The following is a 14,481-nucleotide window of genomic DNA, read 5'->3' on the forward strand; positions in this document are numbered from 1 at the left end:
CCGCTGAGCCCAGCCCAGCCGCAGAGCTCAGTTCTGCACCGCCCTCCGGGGTTACTCTCGGTCATTCCGCTGCACCATCTCGCCCGAGCTTCTCCATCCGTGTGCCCTGACTTAGGCTGCCCCAAGAGACAAGCAGCAAAGGGCAGGAAGAATTGGGGTGGAGGCGGGGAGGGAATGGGCACCTCAGCTCCAGATTTCCGAAGGTTCTCCAAGTCATGTTTTTAAAATAACAAAACTCGTCCACCCCGCGGCGCCTGGGGCGCCTGGGACGCCAGCTCCGGTGAGCACAAGGAGACCAGAAGCAGGACCCCCGAGTCAAACAAAAGCCCCTGAGGCTTCAAGTGAGCAATACAGCCATGGACCCCATTTGGGACACCTCCCAGTCGCGTTCTTAGAAAACAAGAACGCGCCGCTCCAGTCCGAGGGCGCACGGGGCGGATCCCCAGATCAGAGTCCAACTCAGACTAGCTATTTAAGAACGGAGTGGGGAGAAGATGTGGGCATTCATCCCGGTGGGTGCCCGTCGACCCACAACTAGAGGGGTTTATAGCCGGCTCAGGCGCTTCCAAACAATGGGAAGTGCTCCGTGCAGGACCTGCCAGTCTTCCCACTCCAACAGCAGCGCCCCCAACACGACCAAGAGCCCCCCAGCCCACTGCGCCCGAGGTATTGCGCCCGGGTCTCCACGCCCACAGATGCGCCCGGGCTCCACCGCAGGGCAATCCAGGAGCGCAGCAGCACCGCGTCTCTGGGTCGCCAGAGCCTGTCCTAGGACGTCCTCTCCGCATTATGCCATCCCCGTACCATTTACTACATTGCAAGAGGTGAAGGTTCGGACTCAAGTCCCCCAAACCCAGCGCTTCCCCAAACCTCCTCGGTCCCAAAATAAAACAGTAACGCCTAAGTCACTGCAGAGCGTCTTACCTGTTTTCCACTTTTGTGTTTTCGTCTCTTTTCCCCACCCTTTGAAAAACCCTTCCGAAGAAGGGAGGGGAATACGGGGGAAAGAAGCGAAGCGCCCCAGGAAATTGGCTCCGGTGGCCCTCGTCCTGCGGCGCCCCTTGCCCTCCCTGCCTCGCGCCCGGGGAGAGAAGTGTCAGCTCGGCTCTGCGGGTCCCTGCCCCACTCACTCTCCCTCGGAATTACCGGGCTTTTGCCGGGACTAGTTCCTTTTATAGATTCGGCTGCGCTGAGAGCAGAGGTTACTATCGGTCAAAGCCTGTTCTCTCACTCCCTCCTTCCCCGCCCCCTTCCCCTGCCTCTGTTTTTGTAGCTCAGTCACTCAGCAGAAAGCACGTGGAGCCGCGCCCCGCCCCTTAAACGGGCGATGTCCCGCAGCTCCCCGCGGGGCTGCTGGTGTAAGGTAGGGGGGATGGGGGTGCTGCGGGCAGTGCCCGCTCTTCCGACTGCGCCCTCTGACCCGGCCTGAGTGGGAAACAAGGGGGTTGGGACTCAGCCGGAGACTGTCTCAACCATGTTCTTGAGAGCCAACAGCACTAGTAAAAATCGCTTCCTCTAAACTCCTGCTTTCAGCAATTTTTTTTCTTTTGTTTGTCAGTTTACTCAGTAATTGGGAACACGAGGCTGAAAACCATCCCGACGCCACCCCTTTAGTCTTTGTTTCCAAATGCCTAGGGTGTGGAGGAAGGCAGACAGCCCTCTGGATAATTGGCTGGTTGTTTTATTTATTTACTTTTCACCACAAACCCTGACTTTGGTAATCAATAGGCAACTTACTGCCTTTGGGATTTCCAGCCTGGGCCTCCCAGGTCCCTGGGTGGGCCAACAAAAAGCATCTTGCTCCTTCTCTTCATAAACTGGGGGAAGGAGAGAGGTCCAAATGACAGGTCCATGTGGCCCAGTCCCCTTTTATTTTCAATGTATTGATCAGCGTCCCAGTGATAAATGCAAAAGGCTTGCATTTTTGCTTCTATAGATTTGCAAAGTGCAGCTAGAGAATTGTAATTGTGTAAAATCATATAACCATCCCAGATCTCCAACTTCTTCCTCTAGCTTTGGCTTTGACAGCCAGGAGGAAGACTACCCATAAAAATTGGCAAACAGAGATAAGGTTTCAAATAGAGGCCCACACACTTCTGTCTAAATATTTGAGTTATAAATCAAGCCAACGAACTGCAAAATAAATGTCTTCTGCCTTGACAAAGATACCTTGGAAGCAATCTGGAAGGGCCAGTTCACATTCAGACTCCCTATAGTTTGACCTGAGTTTTGGCAAGAGCCAAGTGTGGTGAAATGGGAGAGCCTGCCCCAGACCCGTTCTCTTCCCACCTCCAGCTCCATCATAATCCAGAAGAACCTCCACTGTATGCACATAGACCCCCGGCTGCACAAGCTTCCTCCAGGCATACAGTCACAGCCACAACTTGAGCTCAGGTGCATACACCAGTGAGGAGACCCATGCAGACCCTAGAAAGTGCACTAAGAGACCTTAGATCCAGGAATTCTGGGATTCCAGACCTCTGGTGTCATGGTCCCTTGGCCCTGTGGACTGCTCTCACTTAGGAAGGGATGGAGTTTGTAGAGGGCCAGAGCCAAGCCTTCTGAAGCTCAGGTTGCAGGAGAGAGGTCCTTCTTGCCTAGGTCAAAGGACAACCCTGGCCAAGAGACTGGGTTCTGGGGTCAAATTTGACTGAACCACAAGATCTACAACGTTCTGCCTCCATTTCTTCTTCTGTAAAAAGGGAGAAAATTTGTATTCTCTCCCTGCCTCACCAGGGTTTTCTGAAAGTGAGTTTTGTTCATTTAGGCTTCTTGAAAGAATGGCATTGTGTAGAAAGAGGATGTTATTAGGAGGCTATTAATGTCATTTTCAGGTACCAGCCTATGGCCTATAAAGTTTTTCCCATGCCAAATTTTTAGAACTCCAGGTCTAGCAAAAGTTAAAAGTAACTTCTCCGACCCTCTAGATATAAAGGAAAGCTCCTCCATGTGTGATTTGGGGGAACTATTAGGTCTCCCTGACTTTGCACCCGCTCTACCAACCCCACCCCTACTGCCAACCCCTACTGCCACTTATCACAGTGCTTAAAATCCCACCAGATTATTCCTCGTGGAATTTTGAAAGCTATTGCTCCCAAGAGCACCCTACTAAAAGTAATCCCTTAGATTACACTAGTGGGGAATCAACAACAGTAAGTCCTGCACAAATAGCACAAAGATAGGATGCTGGAGAAAGAAGGTGAGCCCAAGAAGAAGAAGGAAGCCCCAGACAGAGGACAGCCATTGATTCTAATTACATGTGTCAATGTCCTCAAAGCCAAACTCAATCATTTTTAACTAAGAACTATCTGTCATGTTACCTCTACAATGAAACATGCACACACTGTAATGTTGGAGACCTGTTTATGAGTCTCGTTGATTTTGAGCAATAAAAGAGCCCACGCCTCCATAGAGGCTAAGTGATTTGGCCAGGTGATGCAGGGACATAAGTCTGATGACACCAAACCGACTCTGCAAGTGTGACAAATTCATATGACAAAAAGACTGAACTATGAAAGTTAGAGCCTAAGAAAGGATATCTCTTGAGAAAGCGAATTCTCTCCCTTGAGTGTCATGGGTTGATTTGTTCCTGAGTAAACCGTAGTGAACTTTCCTCCAAGTCTTCAGATTCCTGCTAACACCAACACCGGAACTCCAGTTCTCCACCCCATACGTGCCTCTCCAAGTAAGGAGGAAGACCCTTCCCTGTTGCTGTTGCTCTGGAGAAGCTGATTTCTGTAAATGTAGCCCAGGTGGCCTGAAGCTCTGTTCTGAGATTACCCCGGCGGCGTGTCCTAATCACAGAATTGCTCTTCGGGCAGCTGTGACTTTGGAGACCCTGCTAGAAGTCATGGAGCTACAGAGAAGCTCAATTTTATCATTCCATTGAGACTTTTCCATTAGAGATTACCGAAAAGGCTTTCTTGGAGGTTGCTTTAATACGTGATATCTGTTAACCACTGTGAGTAAATGTAAATACACATGTTGTTTAAAATATAAATAAATGATTTTCACCACACATGTAGTTTGGTTGGTGTGTATTCTGGTTTGGTCTCAGGAAACTCTGAAAATAAAAACTGAGTATTACAGGCAGTCAATGAAGGATACAAACTAAAGTGTTCTAAATTCAAGTTGAATGTGTTACAATTAAAAAGACCTAATAGCTGGATTTTTTAAACATTCCTGGATAATGGGGAGTGCCTCAAAAAATTTTGAAAAATAGGTAATCCTTCTTTTATACTGTGTAAGGAGGAATAAAAGCAGCTACAGTTCATATTTGAGTCAGTTTAATTCCAACACATGGTTAGACACTTAAACAAATGACCACACAATCAATGTTCAAACAAATAAAAATATGAGAAGTCACCATTATTTGTGAAGTAAGCCACGTGTCCCATAGACTCTCCAAACCTACAAATTCAATTTAATTGGACCAATGTAATCCCCTTCTGTATTGATGTGCCTTCCATCGGCATCTAAACAAGATTCAAAACCATTACTGCTTCTGGACTTTATTAAGACGGTTGTTCTGCTTATCATTGGGACCAACAAATTAGCCTGAATTACAGACAGATAGAGTCCCTGAGTTACCAATTCATCAATGAGTTACAACTCTTTTTTCAAAGCCATCCTTTCAAGCTGCCTCCCTTCACACTCGTCTTCCCTTAAGAGCCAAACTGCTGAAAAGACTTCATCTCTACCCCTTCCATTCATTCCTTCACCAGCCCCTTTCAGGCAAACTCTTGCCCCCACCCCTGAGTCTGTGCTGTCCAAATTCATTAATGACCTCCTTAAAAAGAGAACGGGAAAGGCTAAGTGCTTTCTGTTTTTATCATTATTAAAAAAACACCTGCTTAATTGGCATTGCCGATGACCTCCTTTAAGTCCTTAGGCCGCCTGATCTCTGGTATCTGACACGGCTGACCACACCTTCCTTCCTGAAACTAGTTCTCTTGTTTTGCATGAATCTGGTTCTCTGCTGACTCTCCTGCCTGTCAGTTAATGTTCTTTTCCAGACCCCTCTTTCCATATACGTCCCCTGATACTGGTTTTCTTTTTTCCTTTCTATGTGCTCCGCTCCAGTGGCTTCACTTAAACCCTGTATCACCAGCGATCGTCTCCTTGCTGAGCTACAAGGCATAGAGTAGCCAGCAGGACCTGTGACGTGCTCACTCCAACTCAGAAGAGCTGAATGTGTATATCTCTTCTTACCTCGGCAATAAGTGACTTCCCCTGGGCTACTTTAAAACCCTCCAGTGGTGGGAATATTTACGAGGTTGGAAATCCGATACAGTCAGGACTCCCTTTTCTTTTCTTCTGCAGGAAAGCCAGTTGTTGACCATTAGCAGCACAACACTGAATAGGACATTCTACAAGTAAACCCCAAGCCAATTTTCTAATCTTCCCTTTAATTTTCCCTCCTCCACCTGCGTTTTAGATTTTATTTCACCTAATGACATCCACATCCACACATCCACTAGAGGAAATCATTGTCATGCTTGCTTAGTTTGTCATCGCTCTGTCTCTATCTTTCTCTTCTTATTCTAAAAAGCACCGAAGTCTGGTCAATGAAACCTAAATGTCTCTGAAATCTGTCCCTTCATCTTCACCCCTACTGCCTAAGTCCAAGGCAAATATCTGGGCTTCTGTATTGCAGTAACCTCCAGACTCCTGTTCCTGCCTGTTTTTAGCTTCTTCCTCTTCCTATTTATCTCCCCTACCACATGGGAGTCATTTTTGCTTGGGGGGAAAAAATTAAGCAAACCAACACAAGCCCCAAAACTATCTAATCATATTTTTTCCTCCTCAAAGCTTTCTACTGTTCTCCATTGCTTACAAAGGGGAAAAACCCTCCAACTTCCTTTAAAAAGAAAACCTACGAAGACCTTTGAAAACATGACACTTGGAGGCCTATGAAGCCTAGTTGTAGCCCCTCCTTCCCTGTCTCATTTCTACCCATCCCCCTTCCACAGACTTTCCATGTCTCTGCTCCTGTAGTTTCCCATTGCTTGGAAATCCTTCTCATTTTCACCCCTGTCCTTCTATGTAAGAGTACGTATTGAAAGAGATGGATGGAAATAACTAACTAACTCTACTGTACTAGTACTCTACAAGCAGGAGGCAAAAGGAACAGAGAACACATATAGAAACCACTTCCCCTATTAGATGGAAAGCTTGGGGTAGAGGGTAGATGAGACAGAAATATTACTCAAATTAACAGACAAATAATACCCTTGGCTCAGATCCATTTGTAAGTGTAACAGTAGATTTAGAGGGGAGACAGTACCCTTAAGTTTAAAAAGAAAATAATTGGACTTTGTGGATTAAAAGAAACCATGCATGTATTATAACAGAAGGATGTATCTGCATTCTTCTCTCCTTATTCAGAGTACTTTTTTGACACTTGTTAAGAATCCACATTCCTGGCTGTGATTTCTGGGATGATAGACTGTTTTATTTCTTAGCCAGGAGCTTTCTTTCTCTCCAGCATATTAATAAGATAATAAATCACTTAAAAAAAAAAGAAATCCTAGAAAATGTTCCAAATTTCCCTTATCTCTTAGGCCCAAGCCTCTCCTTTCCCCTTCAGCACTTCGGGGACGATTCCTTCAGAAGCAGCAGGGTCTTCCCTTTCTTGTGCCCCTCAGTGGTCTTGTGCTGGGTCTTTGACCTGTCTTTGTGACAGTGCCCTTCATGGCTTCTGCAGTTTGTCTGCAGAAAATGAATGTTTCATCTCCGCAAAGACTGGCTACCCAGATAATGTGCTGTGACCACACCATGGAAGAAGGCCTTTATCTCCCTTTCTTGCTGCCATGCTCCTGGTGACTAACGTTGTCCAGTGAAGTGTGAGCAATTTCTTAGGTGGTTACCTGTCCTAGAAACCTACGCATGCAGAATCATCCCCAAGTACGTAAATTGGTGGAGAATGGCCCCATTCCCAGAGGCCAGGGGCTTTGCACAGAGCTGACCCTAAAGCTGGTTTCCTCTTGATTGACTCCATTACCAAGCAGAGCTCAGCCGGAAGTCCCCACGTCTGTCTACTCATCGCTGGGAGGAGGCAGTCCTGAACACACTACTACAATGAGAAAGAAAGCTAAATTGAGGGTTGAGTCCTAAGACTTCTAAGGGAATAAAATCAGAGGTTAAAGAAAGAGGAAGAAAATGTAAAAATGAAGATCCATAAAATCTGAGGGTGCCAGTAACACGTGACTTGGTCCAACGTTCAGATGGGCAACTTAGCAATGCACATGAAGAGGCTTTGACCCACTACTTCTCCCTGGGGGAATTTATGCTAAGGAAGGGACCAAATATATGGTCAGTGATTTATGTGCAACATGTTTGTCACTATGTCATCTGCAAAAGTGAACATTTAACATTTAAAAGATATTTCATCATCTAATGTCGTGAAAACTTTAAAATAAACTCTGATAAACCCATATGATAAAATTCCATGTAGTCATTAAAATAATGTTTTTAAAGGCAGTGAGATGGGAAACTGCTCATGATAAACGTTCATTGAAAAAAGAAAAGCTATAGTTGTGTGTACATATGATTTACATTTGGTAAAAATAGTAGTGTATTTCTACTTGTTTTTGTAGAAATGTATGTGCATAGGAAAGAATGGAAAGAATGCCAGCTAAAGTTAATAGCTATTTTCTGTGGATGGTGGGATTAGAAGCAAATTTTTTATACATGTCTATATTTTACAAATTTTCTAGGGTAAACATATTCTATTTTTTAGCTAAGAAATATGGCATTAAGAACGGAGTTTGTAGATAAGTAGTGGGAGGAGATACATTTACAACTGCAGAAAGGCAAACCCCAAATTACCACATGGTAACAGTAAATCCTAAAATATTTTGGAAGAATGTATACACAGTAATGAAAAACAGAAGAAAATGTGGAGAGATAAAAATGGTTCAGGCGGCTAAAACTTGTTGGTGAGTAGTTTTACAAACGGTTAAAAAGTAAATAAATAAAATGAGCGGGTTTTAAACACGTACTAGGGGTCCACTGCTAAGTGAGGATTCCTTATTTGTGCAGCATATCTGTGTGTCCCTGGGCAAGTTGCTTCACCTTTCTCTGAGTCTCGGTTGGCTCATCTACCAGAGGGAAGTAATAGCAGAATCTACCCTGTGAGTATTGAATGAGTTAGTACACGTGAAGTACAGGTACTATGCCTAGCATATGGTAAGTGCTCAACCAGTGACAGCCATGGTTATTATTATTACCATTTTTTTATCATTACTATTATTATCCCAAACAACAATGTAACTATTCCTCAATGCCCAATAATAACTTAATAATTGTGACTCCTTTCCAAAAGTCCAGTTTGCAGATTTTTAAATTAGATAAACAAATATAACCTACTTCATCAGCCTGGAGTTCAAATACCAATGTGGTCATATCCCTTTTTAATCTTTTATTTAATTACTCAAGTCCCCACTTGCCTATTAGCAGGAAGTTCAATATCTCTTTCTTGAGATTTCCCTCTCTCTCTCTCTCTCTCTCTCTCTCTCTCTCTCTCTCTCTCTCTCTCGAAGAGCCTAAGAGTCCTGGAGACTTCCAGGGAGATCTCATTATTACCAAGCAGTTGCTCTGTCACTAGCACACGGTAGTGCCACTTAAAGCTGGGACCTCAAAGTTCACTGCTGGACTTACGTCCTCACCTCAGAACAGCTTTTATCGTCCCCTACTTTTGGATTCCCAAAGTGTATGCACTTAGGTTTGTATTGGAATTTGTACACTGGCAGCCCACGGCTGCATCCAGCAGTCTGACACATGGTTTGGATTAAAGTATATTGATATTTTATTTGAAATAGTTGACAAGTTTGGAAATATCACACAAAAATCTTTATTTCTGGCTTCTATGGAAAAGGTGGAGGGCCTGACCACAGGAGGCCTGTTCCTACATAGTAGCAATTATCTGACACTGAAAAGAGATTCTTTCTAGATGGAATATGTCATTTGCACTTGGCCCTAGTCCCCAGTGATACCTATATGTCTTAAACATCCTGACGTGCCTAAATGTTAGTGAAATTTAAATCTAGCTGAGAGTCCCTTTACAATGTAGCTGAACTCCCATCTCTGCATTCATAAGAATCGCATCTTTCTTTAAAGATTGTAAGTTTGAATTTGATTTTTTGCTAAGTTTGCTAGTGCGAATTTGATTTTTTCAAGGCATACAATTATGATTGGAACTGAACACAACTTGAGTCACAAAGCAGCAAAAGGCGTCACCACCTCCACCAAAAGGGATACTACTTCCTCAAAAATCTCACCCTTCTCTAGTATCAAAGGCCTAGTCAAATCAGCAGGGAAGGGTCAAAGAGGTCAGAAGCAACTCTCTCCTCTGGTAACTAAACATGAGACCAAAAATACATCCAAACTCTCAAGAGTTCAAAGTTGCATCCAAGAGTCTTTGTTTATTGACTTAAACCCTGGAGATAAATGAAAGAAGCAAGATTAAAAAAACAGGCAGCACTCCACTGGGGGTGGGCAATAAGGCAAAGGTGGACAAGAGAAGGATCAGAAAAACAGGCGAGCAGCTGAGAAGACAAAAGCACCCCCCAAATGAATCTCCAGTGTGTGAGAGAATTTCCAGTGATCTAAGATTCGATGAGATAATGGCAATTACTTCTTCTGCAGACCATTTGTGGGTCGCCTTACATTTCTGTGAAATTACCAGTGTGTCATGTAACACGTGATACAGTGAACACTAACTTTGAGGTTTCACACTCTCCTTTATGTAAAGCCATGCAAAGGCAGACAGAAATGTGAGACTTCGAGACTTCAAGGAAACTGTAGAGTCATAGTAATCTGATTCTAAACACAGATGCTTGACAAGAAGTTATATTTAAATCAACCATCAAATCTATCAGGACATAATTTCTAAATTTAGTAATAGATAACCTTTCCATTTTATCCTCGCAATCACCATGGGCATAAAGCCATACTTTATGCTAAACAAGGTGCATTATGTGATGTTTAAACCTATAAACATCTTCAGGTTATATTCCTTCAGCCCAAGAATTATATTTTAAATATCAAAGACAGCTCCTCAAAAATGAGGAAGTGTTAAGAAACAACACATATTGGAGGTGAAACGTTAAACAATGGAAATAATATTGTTGGTCTCGGCAGTCCTAGAAATATACTTATGGGGTGTGCGTGACACTTGAGTAAGCCTGACTTGAGAATATTTTTTGACTTGAGAACATTTTTTCATAGTCTAAAACACAAACCTTCAGACTTTGCATGGGTTTTTTGTTGAAAAAGATAAATTTTTAAAACATATAAGTAATACATGCTCATAGTCAAATGTTAACACTATAACCAAAGTATAATGAAAAAAGGGTATGAAAAACATATAAAGAGGAAAAGGGAGAATCACTATAAGCCCATGACCGAGAGCTGACGTCTGTCACTGTGTCTCGTGTACATTCTTCCAGAAGTTTTTCTATAAATAAATATATATATTTACACATATACTTCCTCCCATTCTTAAAACAAGTGCATTCCATATATGCTATTTATAAACTATCATTTCACTACATATCATGGAAAATTTTCCATGTAAGCAAGTATACATTTGTACCATTTTAAATGCATGGATAATATTCCACTGTATCATGACTTGAAAGCAAATCCCCACAGATAGACGTATAGTCTTAGCTCTTTTTAATACCATAAAAGATATAACCATGAACATGTTTGTACAATCTTTGCACAGATGCAAAGATTCCTTAGAGTCTTTTTGCAAATTTGGCATTGTCAAGTAATAGAATAGACATACTTTACATTTTGATATATATAAGTAAATTACTCTCCATAAAGTTGGCACCAGTGTATGAAAAGGGTATTAGAATGCCTACTTTACTTATTATTATCATAAAGTAAAATTTACTTTTTTTCTTTTGCTATAAAATTCTACGAATTTTAACACATATATAGATTTGTTACCACCACTATAATCAGGATATAGAACCGTTTCATCTCCCCAAAATCTTCCTCAATCTATTTCTTTACAGACACACCTCGCCCTCCCCTCACATTTAAACCTTTGGCAACCACTGATCTATCGTCTGTCCCTATAATTTTATGTTTCCAAAAATATCATATCAATGGAATCATATATTATGAAATCTTTTGAGATTGACCTCTCTCTCAGCATAATGCTGAGCTTCATCCAGGTTGTTGCATGTATCAATAGTTCCAGTGGGATTTTTTTTTTAATTGCTAAGTAGTATTTCATTATGTGGATATACCACAGTTTGTTTCCCCATTCGTCCGCTGAAGGATATTTTTTCCCAGTTTCTGGCATTTATGAATAAAGCTACAATAAATATTTGCATACAGTTTGTATGTGTGTGTATCTGAATATAAGTTTTTTATTTCTCTAGCATAAATACCCAGGAGTGAGAGCATGAGGTCAAATAGTAGGTATATGCTTGCAAGGAACTGCCAAGCTTTCTGCAGGATGACTGTTCCATTTTGCATTCTCACCAGATATGTGAGTTACAGTTGCTCCACATCCTCGTCAGCACTTCATATTGTCAGCATTGTTTTACCTTAGCTATTCCAATAGGTGTATATTGGTATAAATGTCTAAATTTTTCACCCTCTTATTAACATTTTATCAGTCTTTCAATTATGTCCAATCTAACTTATTTTTTGTTCTGATTTATATCTCTGATTACTAGTAAGAATGAACATCTAGCCCTGGCTGGCATAGCTCAGTAGATTGAGCGCAGGCTGCAAACCAAAGTGTCACAGGTTCTATTCCCAATCAGGGTACATGCCTGGGTTGCAGGCCATGACCCCCAGCAACCACACATTGATGTTTCTCTCTCTCTCTCTCTCTCTCTCTCTCTCTCCCCCTCCCTCCCTCCCTTCCCTCTCTAAAAAAATAAATAAATAAAATCTTTTTTAAAAAGAACGAACATCTTTTCATGTGTTTATTGACTTTTTTTATCCAAGTGTTTACTTTTTCCTGATTTATTTGTTGAGCACTATTTGTTAAAACCAAGTGTTTTAACCCATTGACTGTTACATGTGTTTTAATATTTTTCCCAGATTGCCATCTTTCCTTTTTTTTTTTTAACTTTGTTAAGTCTATCAATCTTTTCCTTTAAGGCTTTGAGGGTCGTAAATCCTTCTTCATTTCAGGATTATAGAAATATTCAATAAGATTTTGTCAAGAATTTGCAAGAATTAGCAAACATAGAATTTTATTGTTATTAGCTGCTTCTACCATAGCCCAGGGTGGGAGGCTCAGAAACAGGGTAAGGGTCAGGGGAGTCAGCTTATTCTCATTGTTTGAAAATTAAAACCTTTTTTCAAATCTGTTTCTCTATCAGCAGGGATCAGTTTTATACAACCAGATGAAAACATTATGTAAAATGTTCTGCTGAGCTTTTAAGTGAATAAGCCAAGATATTTCATGGGTAGGGAGATTGTTCTGAGGAAGGATATAAGTGACGGTGGAGAAAGACTCTCCCTGCTGCAACTTTGCCAAGAATTCCATCTCTTTCCCCCAGAGACTGAGAAAATGACCTCTCGAAAAACCAAGCGTTAACTACTAGAAGTCCTGATTTAAACTGCACACACCCCAAAGAACATCTTTAGTGAGTAAGTAGGATTAACGCTGAGCTAAGCAGGGGCTGCCCAGAGGTGAGCTGAAGGACAAAGGTAGTGGCAGAGGCTCTGAGATCCTAGTCAAGTGCTGAGGAGAACCAAGGAAACAAACCACAAAAGAGAAAAAATTAATATGCAAGAGAGTAAATCGCGCATGGGGAAGAAAACATAGTACAGAGGCACTATGGGTAAGAAAGGAGTCTGTAAGGATCTGCAGCAAAGCAAATGATTAGATGTTAATGCATTGTAGCTGGAGATGGCTCGCTCCATGGCAAAGGCAGAAACGAGGGAAAAGAAGTTGAGGGGACCGAGCCACACTGAGCCAGGAAGCCTTGCCAAGGTCAGCAACTGTTTAGGGAAAAAGGGGAGTCATACTGGAAGCAAAGGCAGAATTTATAATCAGTTGTAATTTTCCCTGTCTAGTAAAATCAGCTGACAATTTGCCTACACTTTATTAACAAATTATTCTCAAACAAATTCCATTTTTATAGACTGTTTAAGAACCTCCGATGCTCATTAGTTATGTCAGACACTCTAAACTCCTTTCACGTCCAGAAGTTTCCACCCGCACACCTGCCTACCTGGTAGAATGAAAAGGGAGGGTTTCATGACTGGCGGTGGAAATGAGGGTGTAACTTGTATATACAGGGTGGGGCGAAAGTAGATTCACAGTTCTGAGTACACAAACCAGATTTTATTCTTGTATTATTGTTATTAATAATTACTGTATTGTTTTCCACACAAACAACTGTGAACCTACTTTGCCCCACCCTGTATGTTTTATTGTCACCTACATCATCATTAGAGTGGTCACTTAATTCACATGTTAGTATCATCTCATCACCAGCCAAGTACATGTAAATCTCAACAATTGATGCAAACAAGATTCAAAATAAGTGAGCGGATTGAGAAAAATGATTAAGATAATTAGGGCCAAATCTAAAGTTCTTTACATAAGCTTGAAGACAGAATCTCTGAATACCCATAATTGTCTGATGGTGCTACCACTTGCTTTAGGCATTTTTTTTCAGTAAGCATTCATGGAGGACCAGCTCTGTGCCACACACTGTGCCAGGTGCTACCAGGCTCTGAAGGAGTTCACAGCTTAGTGAGGAGAGAGAGAGAGCAATTCCAATACTACCTGAAGCAAGCTACAGTGAAGGGATAAGCCAGGTGTTGAGGAAGCATGAAGGAGCGACAACCCAGCCTGCAAGGTCTGAGAAACCTTCAAGGAGGAGCTGCCATTAGAGCCAAGTCTAAAAACCTGAGGATTTCTCCACACTTAGATGGAAAGGTATGTAAAGGCATGAAAGCACAGGGAGTTGAGCAAATCAAGCTAGGTGCAAATAAAGTTGCCTATTGCAGCTGGAGCCAAGGCGTGTCGCTCACTCAGTGGGCGGTGGCCGCATACAAGGTAGAAGGTTGGCCGAGGCCATCTGGGGAAGGGCAGGGGAGCCATGCCAGGGGCTTAGATTCACTGTGGCCCTCCACTTCTTTTCTTTTTTCCCACTCAGTGTTACTGAGATATAATGGCACACAGCCCTTGATGAGAGTAAGATGTACAGTGTGATGACTTGACTTACATGTATTGTGAAGTGATTGCCACAAGTTTAGTGAACCTCCATTATCTCATACAAAATTTTTTAAGTGTCTTTTTTTTCTTATGTCTCCTCCACTTCTGACTTGGCCTGAAATATGCTCATAGTTGATGCTCTTTTCTTCATTTGCCTTGTGGACGGAAGCAGTAGAGTGATTAAGTGTGAATACTGTGAAATCATATGGTCTGGTTTCAAATCCCAGCCTTGACCCTTCAGTAGCTGAGTGACCTTGGCCAAATTATATGCC

General features: G+C 42.3%; 1 protein-coding gene across 3 annotated transcripts in view; it reads right to left on the reverse strand.

Moving 5' to 3' along the window:
* The window catches only part of ABCA1 (ATP binding cassette subfamily A member 1), a 120,151-nt gene extending 118,963 nt beyond the window's left edge, over positions 1–1,188 (reverse strand). For 2 of the 3 annotated variants that reach the window (XM_036021988.1, XM_036021990.1), the window contains exon 1: positions 925–1,188. The gene's annotated coding sequence lies outside the window, so the exon portion shown is untranslated. The remainder of the gene's footprint in view (positions 1–924) is intronic. The other variant, XM_028505370.2, reaches the window with a different exon arrangement.
* Positions 1,189–14,481: the final 13,293 nt, after the last annotated feature.

Source organism: Phyllostomus discolor, chromosome 3 (assembly GCF_004126475.2).
Source record: "Phyllostomus discolor isolate MPI-MPIP mPhyDis1 chromosome 3, mPhyDis1.pri.v3, whole genome shotgun sequence".
Taxonomy (NCBI): Eukaryota; Metazoa; Chordata; class Mammalia; order Chiroptera; family Phyllostomidae; genus Phyllostomus; species Phyllostomus discolor.